The 22,710-nt window shown below is 43.9% G+C and overlaps 1 long non-coding RNA gene across 1 annotated transcript; it reads left to right on the top strand.

Annotated features, from left to right (window-relative positions):
* The first annotated feature begins 2,113 nt into the window (after nt 1-2,113).
* On the top strand, nt 2,114-22,471 carry LOC307215197. Its single transcript, XR_013838372.1, has 3 exons — nt 2,114-2,199; nt 21,998-22,323; nt 22,453-22,471. It is a non-coding gene; the product is annotated as an uncharacterized lncRNA (long non-coding RNA).
* Nucleotides 22,472-22,710: the final 239 nt, after the last annotated feature.

The raw sequence follows: 22,710 nt of genomic DNA, 5'->3' as shown, positions 1-22,710 counted from the left end.
TGCATAGAGAAAGTTGGCAAATGCATACCGTGTTGTGGAGACCACCCAGTATATCACTGAACATCATCTAAAGCCTCACAGGTTGCTGTGCTCTTCCTTTTTTCTTGGCTAGGACTCCAGTTCAGTCGAACACTTTGAAGGATGTGCTTAAATAACTAGCTGAATCAGTGTTTAAATGCTGCATATGTAATAACTTTACAGAAGAGCTGTAAACATTTATTTCCTAGCTCTGCTCTGTCACTGCCTCTATTAGTAGCATTTCTCCATTTACCTCCCCGCAAGTTTCCTAGCAACATCCTTACATCCACATTAACACCTATTAGATCCATAACGGATACCTTTAAAATAATCAGCCAGTGTGAAATGCTGCAAAGGCTTGGCTCCTGTGCTAGATTTTCAGGTGATCTCCTAGCTGAAGACAATAAAATGTTTCTCATGTGGCAAGGGAATACAGCTGCCATCCCATGACTCCCCCCTTCTATTGTCATTCTCTTGATAACATGGGAATAATGAAATATTGTATTTTCTGTCTGTGTGTGAAAGCGAGTTACACTCTGCACTTGGAAAGAAATCAAAATGTTTTATTATAAATGACAAATGGATCATATCATTCCAAAAGCTATAACAATAGCTGGTGCTGGTGAGTGTCACTCGACAGAGGCCACTTTCATACACAGAGATATCAGCACAAAGTGAGACACTGGTGTGCACCAGCTGATCATGCTGATCAAATTGTTTTCTCCACACCACCATGTGGCAACAGTTATCTGATCTGCTTGTTAAGAAAACCCAGCACAACCACTGTACCCAGACAGTAACCTTAGGAAATGTCCAAAAGCGGGTCTCCATGTGGCAGTCATACCCTATGGCAGCGGTTCTCAACCTGTGGGTCCCCAGATGTTGTTGGACTACAACTCCCATCATCCCTGAGCTCTGGCCTTGCTAGCTAGGGGTGATGGGAGTTGTAGTTCAACAACATCTGGGGACCCACAGGTTGAGAAAGGCTGCCCTATGGAGTGGGTTATTATACTAAGCATAAGTTCCAATGTAATGACCATACAACGGCTTGGCAGTTGGTTCTTCCTGGACCCTGACCTATGTGCTCTTTCCTCCCTTGCTTCCTGATCCCCAGCAAATTATTTGTTATTACCCCGAAACTGAACAAACTACACCCAAATGGAATAACTGCAATTAGAAACCCATTTCAGCTCAATGAATGAAGAGACCAGGAGGTTTGTGGGGAGGGCTTCAGCAACCCACACCTCAACCTCACCCTCTCCCTGACACCAGTGTAACGTGTTACTGAATGCCAAAGCCACTTGTCCTGACAAAAGTCACTCACCATGGCAGCTTCCTTGGGTGCAGCAGGCACAAGAGTTGTAGGCATCAGGGGATGGCACAAGTTGGTATGTGCAATGCTAAGGTGGGAGCAGTCAGTGCAGCAATGCTCCTTGCTCATGCATTGATTTGATGCATGAACATTTCTTCTAAATAAGGTTAACATGGTCTCCAAATATAGTTTAAGGACTGCTCCTGAAATATCATGGTACCAGGCAAAAAGTTCAGCAATGAGTCCCAAAGCCCTTTAAAACAAACTGTTTACTAGAAAAAAGTAACTCTCATGAGGAATCCTCAGATTCAGAGGCTTCCTACAACAGTACTGGAGCCTGTATCTCATCCCCTGAAAAACATATTCCCTGGGTATCCAATGACAGTATGGCAGAGTCTTCAGAGGATGACAAAAGATCTGAGGAGATTTCCCCAAAGGAGCCCCTACAATTTGAAACCCCACTGCAACTTGAAAGAAAACAGTTGCAAGAAATGGCACTGTCTGTTTAACTGGCCATGGTGGGGAAGGAGCCATTTTGACTTCCTAGCCCAGACTACAAACCTCCGCCAGCTGCTTCAAGACCCTCTGAGACAACTTTCCTTCCCCAGTTGCAAGCTGCTATCCATGGTACTGAACCACCGCCTTTGTCCAAGGTCCTGATCTTGCTTTCCCTTTGCTTCCAGTCTACTCCAGAACTCTGAGCCTATTGATCTCCATCTTGCTTGCGTCATCACATTCCTTTGGTGGTGAGCATCACAATGGATCAGCAATCCTGAAAACTATGCCAGGGGTGGGGTCCTCCTTTACTTCCTGGTTCACAGAAAACCAGGATCCCAAGCTTCCCCATGCACCTCAAGCCACTTTGACAGGTAGGTCTACCTGTCAATCACTGGTTGCCACCATAATATCCGTTCACTAATTTTCCCTTTGCAGCATAGCTTGAGTTCAACCTGGGCTTCAAAAGAAAGATCACTGCTGAAACAAGGTTTGCAGCCACTTCCCATCAGTTTACCTGTGGTGACTTCAAGTGTAATTGAAAAACTTCAGAGTGAATCTGATCTGAGTGCAAGGAACAATTAGGAGCATGCTTCAAGGCTTCCCATCATTCCTTTATAGCCACACACCTCCCCATCATATATGTGAGGCAAGCTGGAATAGCTGGGGGGAAATGGCCTGGTGAGCCAAATTAGGGCCTGGTTGGGCCTACTTGAGCCTGTGGGGTAATTAAGTCTGTGAACCAGAGGTCCCCCACCACTGCTCCATGTTCATATACATGCTTTTTTCTGTGGCAGAAGAGAATGACTACCAGCAATATGCTCAGTGAAAAGGAAGCAAGAGAGCAGCTTTTTGAGCTTTGAAATGTTTGTCTCCAATTGCTGCTTCCACCTACCCATAAACACAGATACCAAGAGGCCTCATAATTGCCGAAACCTATTATCATCCTACTCATTAAGAATCCCCAGCAAGTAACACTGTAAATAAGTTAAAACCCAGAAATGAGCAGGCAATGCTCACTTAAGTTAACTCAATAAATCAATATTATTTCAGCAAGTATTTGAAATGGTGGGTTTTTTTGTGACAGGACAGAGAAGCAAGTCAAAGGAGCCCAATGGGATATTTTACCTCGCTCTCTCGCTCTGTGTGTGTGTGTGTTTCTCACTTTTCCATTGATTAAAAAACACACAAATAGCAAAGGGAAGAGAGTTTTGAGAGGCAGATAGAGAAGCCTGGAGGGCCACATTTAGCCCCCAGGCCAGGTTCTGCACCACTGTCCAAAATAAACTCAATTGAAAACTGGGCCCCATTCTGAATTCCCGGTGATCTAACCAGGAGCATGACAGATTCTGTTTGACTGATAATATTTTTATGCCGCTTTTCATTCAAGTGAATCCCAAAGCATCTTACAAACAATAAATAGTAATAATATGATAGAACATAATAGAACATCACAAACATAGCATAAATCATAGAAAATAATTAAAAAATCATTGGTGAAACAATACATCCTATGAAACATGGTTAACAAAGAAAAAGGTAAGAAAAAGCTAAAAATCACAATTAAAGCAAAAGTCATATTATTAACAAATCAATTCATAATCTATAAAACAATATTAACAAAATAGCAAGCAGAAATGAACTAGTCACTGTTAATATCACACACACTCTCCATACTCCCATGACTCATAATATTTCATTCAATTCTGCTCACTAACATACATATATCACATACTGCCTGTGGCAGCAACTTCTAGCATCCTCTGTGATGCTCCCAGGCCTTGCCTTGGTGGCAAGGAGGGCTTTCAGCACCTTAAGATTCCATTCCGTCATTGGGAACGAAGGGATATGCAGTTCTCACAAGCCCCAGTGTCCTGGGTGCAGTTAAATCTTCAGGCCCCACCACTACTATAACCACCTGCAGCCCCTGAGCAAGAACCTCCAGAGACTGAGCTCTCCAGGAGCAACAGCACAAAGGAGTCAGACTTGCTCCATGATAATTCCCAAGTTGGGCACACCACCTGGATTCTGCACCCTATGTACAAAACATGAGGACGCACCGCTGTCCTCAGACTCTTCTAGAGTGCTGAAGAACCCCGAGGGAGCATTTCCCAACCAGCTCATCTATACTACTGTCTTCATCTCCAAGAAGGAGCCAGCAACTGCAGAAAAAAATGCAGGCTCTTTAAGACAGCCAGATACAGCATTTGGGAGTGGGATGGACTATCCTGGCGAGGCTAACAAAAATCCTGGCAGTTACTGTAGACTAGTGATGGGATAATGTGTATCCTACCTTGGCCATATGATTGTTATCCATGGTCCTGAATGTATACCAGGAAACTGGATCAGTACTTGCAGAATTGTCCATGGTGCTGAACCTTCCCCACTTCAAATTAGCTGTGGCTCCCTGTGTTATCTCTAACCCTCTCACCTGAGCTGTTGCCTCCTTGGGATGATGTATTCTGCTGCTATCCCTTGCTTCTGGCATATTGAAAGTGGGGACGGATGGCAAAGAGTGGAGAGCCACAGGCCAAAAATATCCATTAAGGACCACATCCACCCAGCTATGAAATCTGTGTCTGATTTCACATAGAACTAGAACCAGAGCCATGAAATGCATTTCAGATTCTTTCCCATCACTGATTGCTTTTTCATCTCTGGGGGTGTTCTTAAAAGGAAATGTGAGACAACTTACAATTTATTGATTTATTTTAAAAGTTACTGTACAGTGTCCTCTTTAAGGTTATCTTTGCCTTAGCAGACTATGATGAGCACACCAGAACCTAGACTGCCTTAAAAAAAATAAAACACAACCTTAGCTCACAGCCCCATCCATTTAATTTGTTGGCATTGATTAAAATGGTCTGCAATGATTAATCAACCCGGGCTTTCAGTGACTGACCTGCTGATTAAACTTATTAAAACCTGCTGTTCTAACATTACCAGCCACTAAAATTATCAATGAGCCATTTTCATGCATCATCAGTGTAGCTCCCATCCACTTCCTTCACAGAACCTGATCCCTGGTCAATCTTCTTAACTTTCTATACCTGGTTCATCACAAGAAGCAGAGCTCCTTTCAGCAGAGGTCAGGCATGTCCCCGCCCAGTTGAACTGCTGGCCGCTAGTGAAAACTGCCCCCCCCCCCCCCGCAGGCATCATTTCTAATTTTCTAGTTAATTTTTAACTGATTTCATCTCTATTGCATTTCTCAAGCTTAGAGATAATTGTAATTCAGTGCTATATAAATTGTAGAAATAATTAATTAAATGGAAAATAATTGTTTTCCCAGAAATGCCTTTGCAGCTTATAAAATTATGCCAAAGCTTAAAGACTAAAGAAGGGAAATACTATGGGGTTAAGTTTACTAAAGAGTAGATTATGGTTGAACTTTTAGGGACACACTTTTTTTCAAAAAATGAATAGATTACATTCCACTTATTATATGAAGTCCATTCAAAACAGCCTACAACAATAGTGTGTGTGTGTATACTAAATCTGAGAACAAAGCAGATTCACAAGAATAAAACAGATTCCCTTATGGGATGGTGAGAGCAGCTCAAAAATGGAACCAATTACTTAAATGGGTGGTGGGCTTTTCATCGCCCATGGCCTTCAAGCAGAGGCTTGCCTACCCTCTGGTGGGGATGATCTGACCTCCAGATTGCTTGCATTGGGTAGTGGCTGGGACTAGCTGACCTACAAGACCCCCGTCAACATTGATTCCATGATTCTAGAAATCTCACATCATCTTTCATTGCCATTTCATTCTATAGCAGTTTTTGGTATACAGAAAGCCTTACTATGACTGACTCATCTGTTCTCGCAACATGAGGCAAGGTGGCTAGACTTGCAGCTACTGCATTGTGCAAAGATGCCGAGAGAGCGTCGTAGCTGAACAGGTATTTGAAAAGGGGTCACCAAGCCCGCCCACCCCTCCTGTCCACTTCTACTGGCCTTATGGCAGCAGCTCAACTAGGATTATTACCTGCAGCCTCCCTCTGACGTTGAAGAGCTTTGACTTTCCTGCATGGGAACTAATAGCATCTATTTAATCTGATTTCCAGGGTGAGTCAGCAGCACGACACTGCATCCCAGCAGACAGCGTTAGCATCTGACCCCTATGTCACAAACACTTAAGACCCATAACATAGCCTTGCTTGTGCTCCAATCTGACAAGCAGCTGTCTGGCCTTGTGCACTCTTGCATGAAGATTCAGATTTCTGTTCCTTTAAATACTCCACCATTTAGGTGTCTTACCATTATACACAAGATCACTATTTAATTATTGTTACAAAGAAATTCATATGGAATCACGTTTGCTCTCAAGCCCTAGACTCACAATGATAAAGATGGGTACACCCAGTGCTTTTTTTAAGGAAAAAAGGTGCCAGTACTCAGAATGAAGTTGTTTCAGTAAGTGCCACATTTTTCACATGGGGGGGGGGGAGGAAAAGGTAGCTGGTACTGCGTACCCTGGAGTAGCCCCAGAAAAAAGCACTGGACACTGTCATGGAATTCTGCTCAATATTGATCCAGAGCAGAAGTCCAACATATACTTAGCAGAGTAACAACTTAAACACATTGCAGGATTCCCCCCAAAATAGACCAGAGGCAATTGTATGCTTTACTGCTACTGAAGGCAAATGAGCATAATGGTCACAAACCCAATATATTCAGGATTGGCACTGTCCATAAGAAATCCAGTTGCAGCAGATCTAACTTAAACTTACAATAACTTATACAGTAGTACCTCGGGTTACAGACACTTCAGATTACAGACGCTTCAGGTTACAGTCTCCGCTAACCCAGAAAGAGTACCTCAGGTTAAGAACTTTGCTTCAGGGTGAGAACAGAAATTGCACAGAGGCAGCGGGAGGCCCCATTAGCTAAAGTGGTACCTCAGGTTAAGAACAGTTTCAGGTTAAGAAAGGACCGCCAGAATGAATTAAGTTCTTAACCCGAGGTACCACTGTTTTGTTTTGTTTTTTGTTTCTCTTTGTAACCTTTAAAATTTGAATAAATATCATTTAAAAAAACAAAACAAAATCCATATTAGTTTCCTATTTTTGGTGTGGAAAAGGAGAAGGGTGTTGTCTCTTTCTTACCTTAAAATAATTAAGAGGTGGCCAAGTGATACGTATTCTTGTTTTGTATACAAGTTCCCAAAGGCATCATAATGCGATGCCATCTAGAAACCCAGCCAGATGGGCGGGGTATAAATAATAAATTATTATTATTATTATTATTACTATAGAGTTCTGAAAAGCTTGGGGTTTTGTTTGTTATTTGTTTTCTTAAAGCAGAGCAATGAGAGATTTAAAAAAACATCCTAAAATGAAACCTTTTCTTTAAAAAATAAAATAAAATAATCCCTCAATGTTGCACTTGAATAAGTAGATAAATAAGTAGATAAAATTCCAGAGTTCTTCAGTGGTCTGCAGGCAACATTTTGAACAGCCTCTCTTCTTGCAAAGCCCATGTACCCAGAGAATCACAGTGATACAGGAAAACACAGAGCTCTAAGTGCAGAAACAATAGCCTTTGTGATGGGTGGGAGGAATTGATGGTGCATTTGAACTCAGGGAATGGAGGAAAGTACAGTGGTACCTCAGGTTAAGTACTTAATTCGTTCCAGAGGTCAGCACTTAACCTGAAACTGTTTTTAACCTGAAGCACCACTTTAGCTAATGGGGCCTCCTGCTGCTGCCGCGCCGCCGGAGCACAATTTCTGTTCTCATCCTGAAGCAAAGTACTTAACCTGAGGTAATATTTCTGGGTTAGCAGAGTCTGTGACCTGAAGCGTATGTAACCTGAAGCGTATGTAACCTGAGGTACCACTGTATCCTGAATCATTCTGCTTCACCTATTTCTCCTCCCACATATTCCTAGTAAATATATCAAATCAATCATTTGCACTTGATCAGAGTATAGTAGGGCTTCTTCTGCCAAGAAAAAAAAATGAATAGCCCTTATATCACACAATTAAACTGAAATAACATTGTAAGAATATTCTGCCCATTTCCAACATCCAAGCCTTGACTGATTCAGCATATCTGCTTCTGCACTGAGTAGCAGCAGCAGCGAAATATTATGAGACAACAATTTGAAACTGAAATACCTGATGTTACTAGGAAATGAGCACATTTATCTGCATGGCAGATTTGAAAAAAATTCTCCTGCAGTGGCGTTCAAGCCATATGTGTAGTAATTAGGCATACGCTAAAGCAAAAATTCAAAAACTTACAATAACTTATACAGTAGTACCTCGGGTTACAGACACTTCAGATTACAGACGCTTCAGGTTACAGTCTCCGCTAACCCAGAAAGAGTACCTCAGGTTAAGAACTTTGCTTCAGGGTGAGAACAGAAATTGCACAGAGGCAGCGGGAGGCCCCATTAGCTAAAGTGGTACCTCAGGTTAAGAACAGTTTCAGGTTAAGAAAGGACCGCCAGAATGAATTAAGTTCTTAACCCGAGGTACCACTGTTTTGTTTTGTTTTTTGTTTCTCTTTGTAACCTTTAAAATTTGAATAAATATCATTTAAAAAAACAAAACAAAATCCATATTAGTTTCCTATTTTTGGTGTGGAAAAGGAGAAGGGTGTTGTCTCTTTCTTACCTTAAAATAATTAAGAGGTGGCCAAGTGATACGTATTCTTGTTTTGTATACAAGTTCCCAAAGGCATCATAATGCGATGCCATCTAGAAACCCAGCCAGATGGGCGGGGTATAAATAATAAATTATTATTATTATTATTATTACTATAGAGTTCTGAAAAGCTTGGGGTTTTGTTTGTTATTTGTTTTCTTAAAGCAGAGCAATGAGAGATTTAAAAAAACATCCTAAAATGAAACCTTTTCTTTAAAAAATAAAATAAAATAATCCCTCAATGTTGCACTTGAATAAGTAGATAAATAAGTAGATAAAATTCCAGAGTTCTTCAGTGGTCTGCAGGCAACATTTTGAACAGCCTCTCTTCTTGCAAAGCCCATGTACCCAGAGAATCACAGTGATACAGGAAAACACAGAGCTCTAAGTGCAGAAACAATAGCCTTTGTGATGGGTGGGAGGAATTGATGGTGCATTTGAACTCAGGGAATGGAGGAAAGTACAGTGGTACCTCAGGTTAAGTACTTAATTCGTTCCAGAGGTCAGCACTTAACCTGAAACTGTTTTTAACCTGAAGCACCACTTTAGCTAATGGGGCCTCCTGCTGCTGCCGCGCCGCCGGAGCACAATTTCTGTTCTCATCCTGAAGCAAAGTACTTAACCTGAGGTAATATTTCTGGGTTAGCAGAGTCTGTGACCTGAAGCGTATGTAACCTGAAGCGTATGTAACCTGAGGTACCACTGTATCCTGAATCATTCTGCTTCACCTATTTCTCCTCCCACATATTCCTAGTAAATATATCAAATCAATCATTTGCACTTGATCAGAGTATAGTAGGGCTTCTTCTGCCAAGAAAAAAAAATGAATAGCCCTTATATCACACAATTAAACTGAAATAACATTGTAAGAATATTCTGCCCATTTCCAACATCCAAGCCTTGACTGATTCAGCATATCTGCTTCTGCACTGAGTAGCAGCAGCAGCGAAATATTATGAGACAACAATTTGAAACTGAAATACCTGATGTTACTAGGAAATGAGCACATTTATCTGCATGGCAGATTTGAAAAAAATTCTCCTGCAGTGGCGTTCAAGCCATATGTGTAGTAATTAGGCATACGCTAAAGCAAAAATTCAAGGCTGTTTTCAAAATTAACTGTAAGAACAATATTGATGCATCTTATACAGTTCTTGTATGTTCTCCTTATGTTCTGTGGCACTGGCGTCCTTGAAACAAAGAGCTTCCTTGCCGAAAGGATCTACTGATGCCATGCTTAAGAATATAAAAGCCCTGCTAGATCAGACCAGTGGTCCAACAAGTCCAGCTTCCTTCTTATCACGATGGCGAACCTGCTGCTTCTAGGAACCAACAGAGCTTCAATACAGCATCCCCTTTCCCCACTGTTCTTCCCAAAGAACTGGTCTTCAGTGGTATACTGCTAATAGTCCTTGATACAGCCATCCCCCATGAATGTGTCTAATCCCTTCTCATAGCCATCAACACTAGTGGTCATCACTACACACTGAGGATCTGATTCCATAAGTTAACCATGAGTAGGAGGGGAGAAATATTTTCTGCTGTCTATCCTGAAGTCAGTTTCATTTCAGTTAAAAACAATTTAAAACATTTCAAAATAATTAAATTTAACAGTAAAAGAGATGAACACATATTAATATCTGCATACCTGGGTAGTCTTGCCCAAACAAAATGTTTAAGGCAGGCACTGAAAAAAGTACAGCAGAGGCGTCTGCCTGATGCCAATAGGCAAAGAGTTCCAAAATGTAGGTGAGCACACACAAAAATATAGATTTCTTACAACTGTGTGAGTGGAAAAGCTATTCACGCCATGCATCATTTTAAACACTTGAGCCATGTCCCCCACCCCTTAGCCATCTTCTCTCCAAACTAAAATGGGGCAAGATTTTAGCTTTCCCTTGTACAGAAAGAGCTGCACATCCCAATAATTTTGTACCTTCTCCAGATCTGCAGTATCCTTTTTGAGATGGAGTGACCAAAGTCATCCAAATTCAGTAGCAACACAGATCCACATAAGGATATTATGATCCTGGCAGTTTTATTTTCATCCCCTTTCCTAATAATCCCTAGGATGGAATTTGATTTTTCCACAGCTGCCGCACACTGAGTTTTCAGTGAGATATCCACCAGGACCCCAGAATGTCTTTACAGCATGCATATTAGTAAAGTTTTATTGCCCTGATGTGTGTCACTTTGCACTTATACTGAACTCCATTTGTCATTTTGTTGTCCATGCAACCAGCTGAGAGAGATTCTATTGAAGCAGTTGGCTGTCTTTGGTTTTTCACATCCTCAATAATCCACAAATTTGGCCATTTCACTATCCCCTAACTCTAGATCCTTTATGAGTTAGTTTGAAAGTATGGATCCCAATACAAAACTCCATATGTTCAGCTCAAACAATATTTGAACTTAAGATTGTAATGTGTTAGTTCTGAAAACACACTAAGCTTTGAAACCTTACAACACTGTCCTGCATTTGCATCTATTAGTCAGGTCTAGAAGAACCTGGTTCACATCAATTTAGGTCTCTTCCAACTTCCTTTCTCTCCTTGAAAGCCATCAGCAGCGAGAGTTAGTGGCACAAACTTCACTGCAGAAAGTGAAACAGTGAATTTGCTTCTCTCCCTCTCTCCCCCCTTAGTCTTTGTGATACCAGTTGGTTTAATTTCTCTTGACATTTCTCCCATAGCAGCAACAGCAGCATGTCAAGACTAATTAAACAAAATGGCGGTCGAATCCTAAAGAACATACATCTGCTGAGATCTGCTGCTAACCCCAAAGCTGCTGCTAACCCCAAAGCTGGGGAGTCTTTCTTAGATCATGGAGGGGAAAGGGCTGGAGAAGTGGCAGCAGTGATAATAATAATAATAATAATTTATTATTTATACCCCGCCCATCTGGCTGAGTTTCCCCAGCCACTCTGGGCGGCTCCCAATCAGTGTTAAAAACAATACAGCATTACATATTAAAAACTTCCCTGAACAGGGCTGCCTTAAGATGTCTTCTGAATGACAGGTAATTCTTTATCTCTTTGACATCTGATGGGAGGGCGTTCCACAGGTCGGGCGCCACTACCGAGAAGGCCCTCTGCCTGGTTCCCTGTAGCCTCACTTCTCGCAATGAGGGAACCGCCAGAAGGCCCTCGGCGCTGGATCTCAGTGTCCGGGCTGAACGATGGGGGTGGAGATGCTCCTTCAGGTATACAGGACCGAGGCCGTTTAGGGCTTTAAAGGTCAGCACCAACACTTTGAATCGTGCTCGGAAACGTACTGGGAGCCAGTGCAGATCTCTCAGAACCGGTGTTATGTGGTCCCGGCGGCCACTCCCAGTCACCAGTCTAGCTGCCGCATTCTGGATTAATTGCAGTTTCCGGGTCACCTTCAAAGGTAGCCCCACGTAGAGCGCGTTGCAGTAGTCCAAGCGTGAGATAACCAGAGCATGCACCACTCTGGCGAGACAGTCCGCGGGAAGGTAGGGTCTTAGCCTGCGTACCAGGTGGAGCTGGTAGACAGCTGCCCTGGACACAGAGTTAACCTGCGCCTCCATGGACAGCTGTGAGTCCAAGATGACTCCCAGGCTGCGCACCTGGTCCTTCAGGGGCACAGTTACCCCATTCAGGACCAGGGAATCCTCCACACCTGCCCGCCTCCTGTCCCCCAAAAACAGTACTTCTGTCTTGTCAGGATTCAACCTCAATCTGTTAGCCGCCATCCAACCTCCAACCGCCTCCAGGCACTCACACAGGACCTTCACCGCCTTCACTGGTTCTGATTTAAAGGAGAGGTAGAGCTGGGTGTCATCTGCATACTGATGAACACCCAGTCCAAACCCCCTGATGATCTCTCCCAGCGGCTTCCTATAGATGTTAAAAAGCATGGGGGAGAGGACGGAACCCTGAGGTACCCCACAAGTGAGGGCCCAAGGGTCTGAACACTCATCCCCCACCACCACTTTCTGAACACGGCCCAGGAGGAAGGAGCGGAACCACTGTATAACAGTGCCCCCAGCTCCCAGCCCCTCTAGACGGTCCAGAAGGATGTTATGGTCGATGGTGTCAAAGGCCGCTGAGAGATCCAGCAGAACTAGGAAACAGCTCTCACCTTTGTCCCTAGCCCGCCGGAGATCATCAACCAGCGCGACCAAGGCAGTTTCAGTCCCATGGTGAGGCCTGAATCCCGATTGGAAGGGATCCAAATGGTCCGTTTCCTCCAGGCGTGCTTGGAGTTGTTCAGCAACCACCCGCTCAATCACCTTGCCCAAGAATGGAAGATTTGAGACTGGGCGATAGTTGGCCAAATTGGCCGGGTCTAAAGATGTTTTTTTAAGAAGCGGTTTAATGACCGCCTCTTTCAGCGGGTCTGGGAAGGCTCCCTCACAGAGGGAAGCATTCACCACCCCGCAAAGCCCATCGCCCAGCCCTTCCCGGCTCGCTTTTATCAGCCAGGATGGGCAAGGATCAAGGAGACAGGTGGTCGGTTTCACTCGTCCAAGCAGCCTGTCCACATCCTCGGAGGTAACAGATTGGAATTGATCCCATATAACAGGACCAGACAGAACTCTAGCACTCTCCCGCCCTGGCCCTGCTCCCACTGTGGAGTCTACCTCCTTCTGAATCTGAGCGATTTTATCTGCAAAAAACTTTGCAAAAGCATTGCAGGAGATCTTGGGGTCCCTACCAGGCCCCGGTGGTACAGGTGGTTCCGATAAACTGCGAACCACCTGAAAAAGTCTCCTGCTGCTGTTTTCTGCAGATGCAATGGAGGCGGCGAAGAAGGCCCTCTTCGCCGTCGCCATTGCCACTTGGTAGGCTCGACGTTGAGCTCTAACCCGTGTCCGGTCTGATTCGGAATGAGTTTTCCGCCACCGGCGCTCTAGCCGTCTCAACGATTGTTTCATCACCCTCAGCTCCGGGGAGAACCACGGGGCTGTCCGGGCTCCATGCAATCGGAGAGGGCGCTTCGGAGCCAGACAGTCAATAGCCCTGGTTAACTCCGCATTCCAGCGTGCCACCAGGGAATCAGCTGAAAGGCCATCAACTTGGGATAAAGCATCCCCTACCACTCTCTGGAAGCCAATTGGATCCATTAAGTGGCGGGGGCGGACCATCCGAATCGGTCCCACCTCCCTGCGGAGGGGAAGGGTTGCGGAGAAGTCCAGTTGCACCAGGAAGTGATCTGACCATGGCACTTCTTTTGTTTCGCTTTTAGTTAATGTCAGATCACCAACATCCGTAGAGGTAAACACCAAGTCTAAGGCCTGTCCGTGGCTATGAGTTGGGCCAGACTTATTCAGGGACAGCCCCATGGAGGCCATGCTTTCCACGAAGTCCCGAGCTGCCCCTTGTAAGGTCGTGTCGGCATGGATGTTAAAATCCCCCAGGACAACCAAGCTAGGTGTCTCCAGGAGTATATCCCCCACGATCCGCCAGTGGGGATGAATGGTGAAATAATTCCCTGGGAAAAAATCACATTTGATTGCTTCATGTATACATAGCATCCACATCAACAGTAGAGTTCTGGCAATGAAGTAAAACAGCTGGAGTTTTAGTGTTTATCATGCAATCTGTGTAGAGATTGCCAAAGTACCTCTTGGAAGTCCAAAATGGCTACTTTGGGTGAGCCAGCTATTGAAGTTTCACATGATTTCCAAAATATTGTTCATTGCAGAAAGCAATATGTGGGAGGAATCAACAAGACCCCTTTGGGGGAAAAATACATTCTGAGATTCAGGTGTTTTAAAGTTGTTTGTGGTTGCTCTGGCATTTTTAATGTGTTTCATAATCACAGCCTCATTCAGCCTCACAGCTCTGCAAGTGAGGTCAATGCCATTGCTGCCTCAAAGATGGAAGGCTGCGGCTTAGAGATTAAATGACTTTGCTGATTGGATTTGAATTGTGGCCTGTCGGAGGCAGCTAAGTCCTATATTCTCTTTCCAGAATCACGGCGCCTCAAAGTATATCCTGTATACAGATATCAAACCTGTTCCCGGAGGTGTAGAACCTCACATGGCCAAAACATCGGCATGCAAACATATGGAGGAAACCCCCAAGATTTGCAGAAGTACAAAAAATGTGGAGGGTGGGGGGCATCTGAAACATCCAAATGAAAACTGAGCATGCTCAGTGGTCAAGGAAAGCTGACTGGCTGTTGCAGGAAGGAGGGTGAGTCAGAAAGTCAGCAGGGAGAGGAAATGACACACAGTTTCCCTGAAAGAAGATTTGCCTAATTGGGTGGAACACTAAGCAGGAACACTCCATTCCAACATTTTAATGTAGGTCCCATTTGCAGACAGACCAACAGACAGATATGCCAGTCTTCAGCTTTGTAGTTAAACATTTGCTCTCACATATAATGCAGAAATTAAAAGTTAGGGAAATGTGGAGAAAATGGAATAAATTGCAGTGTGAATGAAACCAAAGACCTATGAGAGCTCAAGGAATACAGCCATTTTCCATCCTTGAAGTAAACAAATCAGTTTTTTTAGCCATGAATCTGTTGATTCCCTGATCTTTTTTTTTAAAAAAAGAAAATAATTACTGATATGTTCACTTGCTGACAAAAGCTTTCATGAGCTTTGTGTTGGGGAACGCCGAGGCCAATACCTCTAAACCAACGCAGCTCCGCCCAGGATGATTCATCACGCCTGTGTCCCGTCGCACTGATGTGACCCATATCGAAGGACATGAGCACACAACACTAGCAGAGTCCAAACAGAAGCTGAGCCTTGAGGTGTGACATCTAAGCCTAATTTATTGTGTATAAAATCAAACATAATAGAACAAAGGAAACATGGCTCTTCTCCTTTCTGCTTGGGGGAGACAAGAACTGCAAAAGCAACAAACAACGGAACTTCCTTTCACAAGACTCCAACAATCAGTGCTGGAATGCAAACACAGACATGTGACATGTAACAATCCCACACATCTGCAGCACAGAGGAATGAAATTCCCAACACTTTGTAGCTTCCCAGCAGCCTTTCCCTCAAATTTCATAAAAAGCACACTGTGCGGTTCTATGATCCAGCTTCTTCCATTGCTCTTTCACCTGCCTGCCTCCGGACTTGGGATAAGAGGACATTCAGCCAGTCAAGCTACCTCTGACTACTTATGTCCACTTCAGAGGATTTCTTTACTTTGAGAGGTTTATTATGCAGATTATGGCAACGTCTGAAGAGCCCTGGGCTAACTTGTCCACCTTGTCAGCTAGAGCACAGATGAATTAACTGGAGTGTCAGTTTCTAATGACAAGACTTCTGTGCCTCATACTAATGGTGGAGTCACTCCCCACAAATGATGTCGAGAAGCGTCAAACCTATTTTCAAAATATTGATTTCACATCTGACTTTTATTCGTTTCCATACATTTCCTGTCACAATAAGAACACAGACAACTCTTAAGAGCTGAGGAAACAGACTGCAGCTTTAAGAAATTATTTGGTCCATTTTGGAAAGATGGAAGTATGGAAGGGAGTAGAATGGCAGATTGATTCCATATCATTCATGGTCCTCCAGGTGGCAAACATGGGTGTTATTCTGTTTTATCTTGATAACATCCCTCTGAAGTTGTGATTCACCAAAGACCACCTAGAAAACCTCATGGATGAGAAGAGAATTTAAATCCAGGTCTACCTCACCCCTAGGTCCAACTCCTTGGCTAGCGACTTATGCATCACCAAAGAAAGAAGAAATGCATCACCCCAAAAATACATCAAAAAGTGCATAGATTTGCATAAAATCTGCACATGGCATTCAAAACTGTTGGGGGGGAGGTGAAAGATAAGAAGCCCCACCATAACCCTGTCATTTAAAACCATATTATGAGGTCAAATCACACCCCTAAAATGCAAACAAACACCCCTATTTTGTGACCTGGTGACATTTCAATCCCCACAACCATATACCTTGGTTGTACCTCAGAGGTCAAACAGAATCTGTTCCGGAAGTCCGTTCAACTTCCAAAATGTTTGGAAACAAAGGTACAGCTTTTTGGAAACAAAGGCACGGCAATCAGAAGCCGTGGAAGCTGTGTTGGATGTTCCCTTCCGGGTTTGTGGCGTCAGGGAGCCAAAACGTTCCAGTCGCAAGGCATTCATCAACCAAGGTACAACTGTACGCACGGCATTTTAAAGTGGATTTAAGGCATTCGATGTGTGTGTGTTCTTCATGTGGTGCCCACAACTTTCTCCTGATCCAAGTAGTGGACTGCACTCCCCTGCTTGAATTTGGATTTACCTGATCCACAGCCACCATCCTGAAGCTTGACGGGTGGAGCCTGGGCGGCAGGCCGGGATGGAGAAGCCTCCGCTCTGGTCCACCGCTTGGAAATAAACGCTGACTGTGCCCGACCACAGCAATGCAGTCAGCTGAAGAGCAGCCCACCCAGCCTCCCTGTTTTCTGTGGTTTTAAAAAGTAAAGTAAAGTGACCCTGTTTTACTTGTATACTAATTCTGCTTTGCTTCCTTTTGCCCCCTGTTTATGTGCTATGGTTTAACAATGGTATTTGGAGCCAGGAAGGAATTTTCCTGTAGACAAACTGGGCCCATCTAGAGTTTTTGCCTCCCTCGGACATGTGATAAGGAGGAATAAAACCCAGTAGAAAATTTTGTTACCCAATTGTGGACATACTGAAGCGCATGGCAAGGGCAGGTGTTTGATTTTGCAAGTGTGGTGACCTTTTGCTGAATGGCGTCTGTCACCACACCCACTACTACCATGGGTCAGACACTCCTCTGGGACCAGGTACAATACATATGTCTTTTAAAAATAAATAAATAAAATCAACCTGTTGTTTTGTGTAAGCTTGGAAAATTTGTATCTCAAAATTTTTTTACAAATTGTGCATAGGCACAATGGTCCTCAGGTTTCCATAACTCTGGTCCTATTACTGTAAACATAAACCTCCTCTAATTGACATAAACCTCCTCTAATTATATAAGTTTAAATGAAACAGAAAGAAAGATTAATATAAAAGCTCTGCCCTGAATCCAATCAGCAGTGTGTGAAGCTGCTAACACAGCACAACAGCGCTTCTGGATACGACCAAGACACCATCCCGTCCAGTTCTAAATTATATTTATCACAGTGGTCATCCCATGTAAGCAACTTCCCATGTTGTGTTTTATTTCCCCATCCCACTCCAATCATCTGCTTCTATAAGGAAGGGATAGAAATCAATTGCATAGCAGACAAACTCATAAAGGAAAAGCTGTACAGTAAGAAGTGTCACAATTGATTGAAAAAATGTACCTATGCATCTATTCTGCTTTCTTCCCATTGCTGCTGCCATCTTCTAGATACATTATAAAAGCTTATAACCTTTCAACCTGGGGTTATTTTAGGAACTTAATGATGAATTCCCCAGAAACTATGTCTGTTCAGGCCACAGTTATGTCTGAGAGTGACCAGTACCAGATGCTTTAGAAGATCTCCTGCAAGCTCCCTACAGCCAGCAGATGGGGAATAAATTGCTCTTACAAGGAGTCAGATCTTAATCTCTAGTAGTTAGAGATTGGATTTAGTCCTGAAGCATCTGTTTTTATATCCTTTTCAACATTTGGTAGCATTAAACTCTAGTCGTCATTATTCATAGAGAGGTCTCATACGTGTCCTTAAATAACAGTAAATTTTTGGCCTCAGCTGCATCCTGTGGCAATGAGTCCCAGAAACCATTTTTTCCATGCTTTCTTAAGATGAAACTCCCAGACCTCTTATCTAGGCATGGGAGATAAATTAAATTTAGTGCACCTTCTCACTCTATAAAACAATGCAAGGACTGAAACACAGTCCTCTCTTGAAATTCACAGTTTTCTGAATTTTGCAATGCAGTTTGCTAGCCAAAATGCACATACAGCTGTACCTTGGTTGTCGAACAGAATCCATTCCGGAAGTCCATTCAACTTCAAAATGTTTGGGAACCAAGGCATGGCTTCTGACTGGCTGATTGGCCCGAGAATCAATGCCGACAGTCGAAACGGCTATTCAGCTTCCAAAAAAACCTTCGCAAACCAGAACATTTACTTCCGGGTTTGTGGTGTTCAGGAGCCAAAACATACGAGTACTAAGATATTTGGCAACCAAGGTATGACTGTGCTGGGTTAAAGTGTGCATATAAATGCACGTTAGTGAAAATAGCGTATACAAAGATGCATTACGTCAAGGAAGATTGCTCTGTGAAAAAATGTGTACATGTATACAGTGGTACCTTGGGTTACAAACACCTTGGGTTACAAACACTTCAGGTTACAGACTCTGCTAACCCGGAAGTAGTACCTCAGGTTAAGAACTTTGCCCCAGGATGAGAACAGAAAGTGTGCACCGGCGGTGCGACAGCAGCAGGAGGCCCCATTAACTAAAGTAGTACCTCAGGTTAAGAACAGTTTCAGGTTAAGAACGGACCTCTGGAACGAATTAAGTTCGTAACCAGAGGTACCACTGTATATATATATATATTTTAAATAATTTTTATTAACTGGCCAATCACATCAAATTAAATCACATCATATAAATTCCGAATTACAAAGCCAAATTTTTAAATTTTGTTGGGGGAACCCATACTTCAAGATCCAAAGGGGAATTCAGATCATCTTCTTATTACTGCGTTAATGTCCAAATCAGTCCCAATCAGTCCAAACAAAGTTCATAATTCTATCCAGTCTTATCTTGGTGTTGCCACATCATATCTTGTTCGTATAATTTCTCTTTTTCCTTTACGATCTCTTCTGTTAGTCTCCTTAAGCCGATAGCAAGTGTAATAATCCTGTGTGGATTTCCCGTTCCTCCACTAAGTCCAGATGGTTTCCATATATCTCCTTCGTAGATAACATCACTTTATCCATCGTAAATTTTGGCATTTGTCGCTCTTAAGTCCCACCGAGGAGTTGATTCACGATATGTAAACAACTCTATTTCTCTCTTTCTCCTCCCAGACCCAAGAGCTCCCACAATGCCTCACAAAATGGCGAACGGCATTTTTTCCTGACTGCGTCACTCCAAAACTCTTAGCTTTCCAGCTTCATCTTGAAACATTGCTTTGGATCGAAAGTTTATCTCCACACAGCCTTAAATCCACAGCTTAAGTCCTTAATTTCTGACTCATTAGGGGAGGGGGATTCTTGTTAAATCACATAAAAAGGTAGAGGCAGGTTTTCCCCCCCTCCCCCCTCAGTCATTACCGTATCTTGACGTTCTTCTCGTATTTTATTGTTGTCTTGTTATCAGAGATCTCTTCTGTCAGCAGTATTTACTCCCCTTTTTCCTTGATGTATGTGCAATTAATCATGTCCAAATTATTTCTTTTAAAGATCATTGCAACCAGCGGCGCGAATCGTGGACGGCGTCGAGGAGTGCCGAAAATCCCACAGGAGGGCTTTGTGCCTAGTGCCCCCACCCCCACAAATTCGGGGGTGGTATAGGGCACCGCAGGCAAGGGCCATCCCCCCCCCCATAATCCTGGGGGGGTTAAGGAGGCTAATTACCCCCATCATAGCCTCCAAATTACCTCGTGTGGGTCGGAGAGATGTTATTGTCAGCCATCTTCCGATGCGCCACCTAGTGGCCCCCCGGTACCACTGTATATTTTGAGGCATTTGCACTAAAAATGATGCTTAATTTTCATGGCAATTTTTAAAAAATCACAAAATGATGTTGCGATTTGGAGAACTAAACTTAAGAATGGAAAAATGAGAAATTGATGAAACCTGAACAGGAAGATTTGCCCATCTCTACTCCTCCTCAATCTCTGCTTTGTGTTCCTTGTGCCAAACCTTTTTCCAGACTGTTGCTATTTTCAGGTTTCTAATTGAGGTTTTCCATTTTAAGCTGATTTGGCATTCTTGCACAATACCGCCACCCACCCAGACGAAAATCTGGAGGGCATCAGATTGGCAAAAGCTGCACTATGGCTTTTGCAAAACACACTTGACTTCTCATTTGCCCCCTTTCTCATTTTATTGCTTCTTCCTCTACATCAAAACCACCCAGCATGGCCACTGACCACTGTGGAGCGCCATCTTGGTGCCAGATTGATGGGCCAAGGAAGAAGAGCCACTACCCTTGTCAGCTGGTTCAGTGGAAGCTCCTTCCATCTTCCTTTCCTCCATCCTTCCCTCTCCCCTTTCACCCGCTCCCTGTGAGCAGCAGGGAACCTTTCCATTAAGAAAACAAACCCATCACATGTTGAAGACACAACGCCGGAGCAAGGAGGGAGGTGACGGGGGCCGAGACAATGTATTTTTAGTCGTTTTGATAAATTATGGAGACATGAAGCTGATAATTTATTGAAGAAGGGAAACGGGGGACTCTATGTAAATGTTTTCGGATGAATAATTAATGTGGCTTTCTAACATCAGGGGGTCTTTAATTAAGGCCTCTCCTCTGTTAAACAAGGCAAAGCAGACACACTTGGATATGTACGGCGGCTAATTGCACCTTTCCCATGTAAAGAAATGCAGCATCTTAGAAAGGAGGTGTGGTCTGCATTCAGAAAGCAAGACAGCTCCTACCCAGGGAGGCGGCTGTGATGCTCTTGTTTGGCCTGTTAGGCCCTGAGGTTGGCATTAAGTGTAATCTGCCTAGTGTTGGCAAGAGGCCACAGTGGAAAGCTGGGGAGGGAAGGGTTCTTTTGAGCACTGTTGGAAGTCATGCAGGAGTCTTTGCAACCCAGCATGTTATCTGAGCCTCTGCTGTTCCATCGCTGCTGGTCCCTGTGGATATTTCCCTGGTTTGACGGCTCCTCCTCATATTGACTCTGTCAGCACCTCCCTGTGCAGCAGCAAGGGAGGCAGATCCCATTAGGAGTGGATCACAAGGATAAGACAGGACCCGGCAGTGGTGGCAAGAACTGCGAACACTAGCTGAATACCTTCCAAAGTTCCCTTGCTGAGGAAGTGATACCTAGGACACGGAAGGTGTGGACAATTAGTGTTCTGGTTCCCACCTAACACATGACAGTAGGTGCACCTGCTTGTAAGTGTGAAGTACTTTATTAAAGCAGATTAACAGTACAGACTCAGCGGCATGAAAAGCGTCGAATACAGATCAGGGGCTCTTACAAGGCAAAGGGTTAACATGTGTAAGTCCAGTCTAGGACAAGGGCCAAAGATCAGAAGTCCGTGATCAATAACAAGAACAAGAAGGTCTGCACAGGAGCTGCATAGTTGTTCCAATAAGTTTCCCTGCCTACTAGCCAAGCTTTTAAGCAGAAGATGCAGAAATACTCACAACCGCCTGTCTCCTAGCCTGAAGTTGGGGAATGCGCCTCTTTTCTTGTGATGTGCCACCTCTGCCTGGGAGACAACAGCAGCACATAGGGCTGCGCCCCAGAATGCCCATGTCCTCTGATGGAAGAGAGGCGTCCACGGTTTCTGACTGCGCCCTCTCTTCCATGGGCAGGGAAGAAGTCGCCTCAAGGACTCTTGCTTCTACAGCACAGCCAGACATGTCTGGAAGTGGCAGGGGGCCCCATCCATCAGGCTCTGCTCCATTAGGTCACCTCCCTCTTCTTCATCATCATCTTCCTCAGGTACCTGTCACTCCTGATCTAAATCCAAGTATTCTGAGGCCATTGTTACAGTGAGGAACTTAAGAACAGCCCTGCCAGGATCCTGTTTTCCACAGCGGTCAACAGTCTATGGTAAACCCCCAGACAGGACATGAGAAGAACTCCCTTCTCCTACTGTTGCTCCCTGACGGCTGGTATTCCAGGAACGTGTTGGATCCCAGAAACAGCATGCAGCTCTTGTGAGTAGAGGCCATTGATAGCTTATCATCCATGAAATACTCTAGAACCACCCAAGTTGGTGGCCATAGCCACTTATTTTGGCAATGGATTCCATAGTTTATAGCTAGGTGGGTAAATACCACCTATTGTCAGTCCCAAATTGCCCAGGGTTTTAGCATTGTGGGGGGGGGGGGACCCTGTTCCTATCCAATTTCTTCACACTATAAGGTGAGAAAACGCTTCCCTGATTCTTCCAGGCCTGGGCACAATGCTTCCTGCCTATATTGTGGCAGGTGAATCAACTACTACTACTACTACAACAACAACAACAACAACAACAACAACAGAATGTAGCTGGCAGAGAAGTCATCTACAAACATATAAAACTGCTCTGTACTTGAGCATTTTCACACCTGACCGGAGGCATATCAACAGCAGGAATAGCCATCCCTGGCACTAAGCACATTTCACCGCATGCTTTCACTTAACTAGATACACCATGAAGCTGCTCTGCA

Source organism: Podarcis cretensis (genome assembly GCF_951804945.1).
Source record: "Podarcis cretensis genome assembly, chromosome: 4".
Lineage (NCBI taxonomy): Eukaryota > Metazoa > Chordata > Lepidosauria > Squamata > Lacertidae > Podarcis > Podarcis cretensis.
Note: the sequence above shows the minus strand (reverse complement) of the source record. Positions and strands in the feature narration are given on the sequence as shown.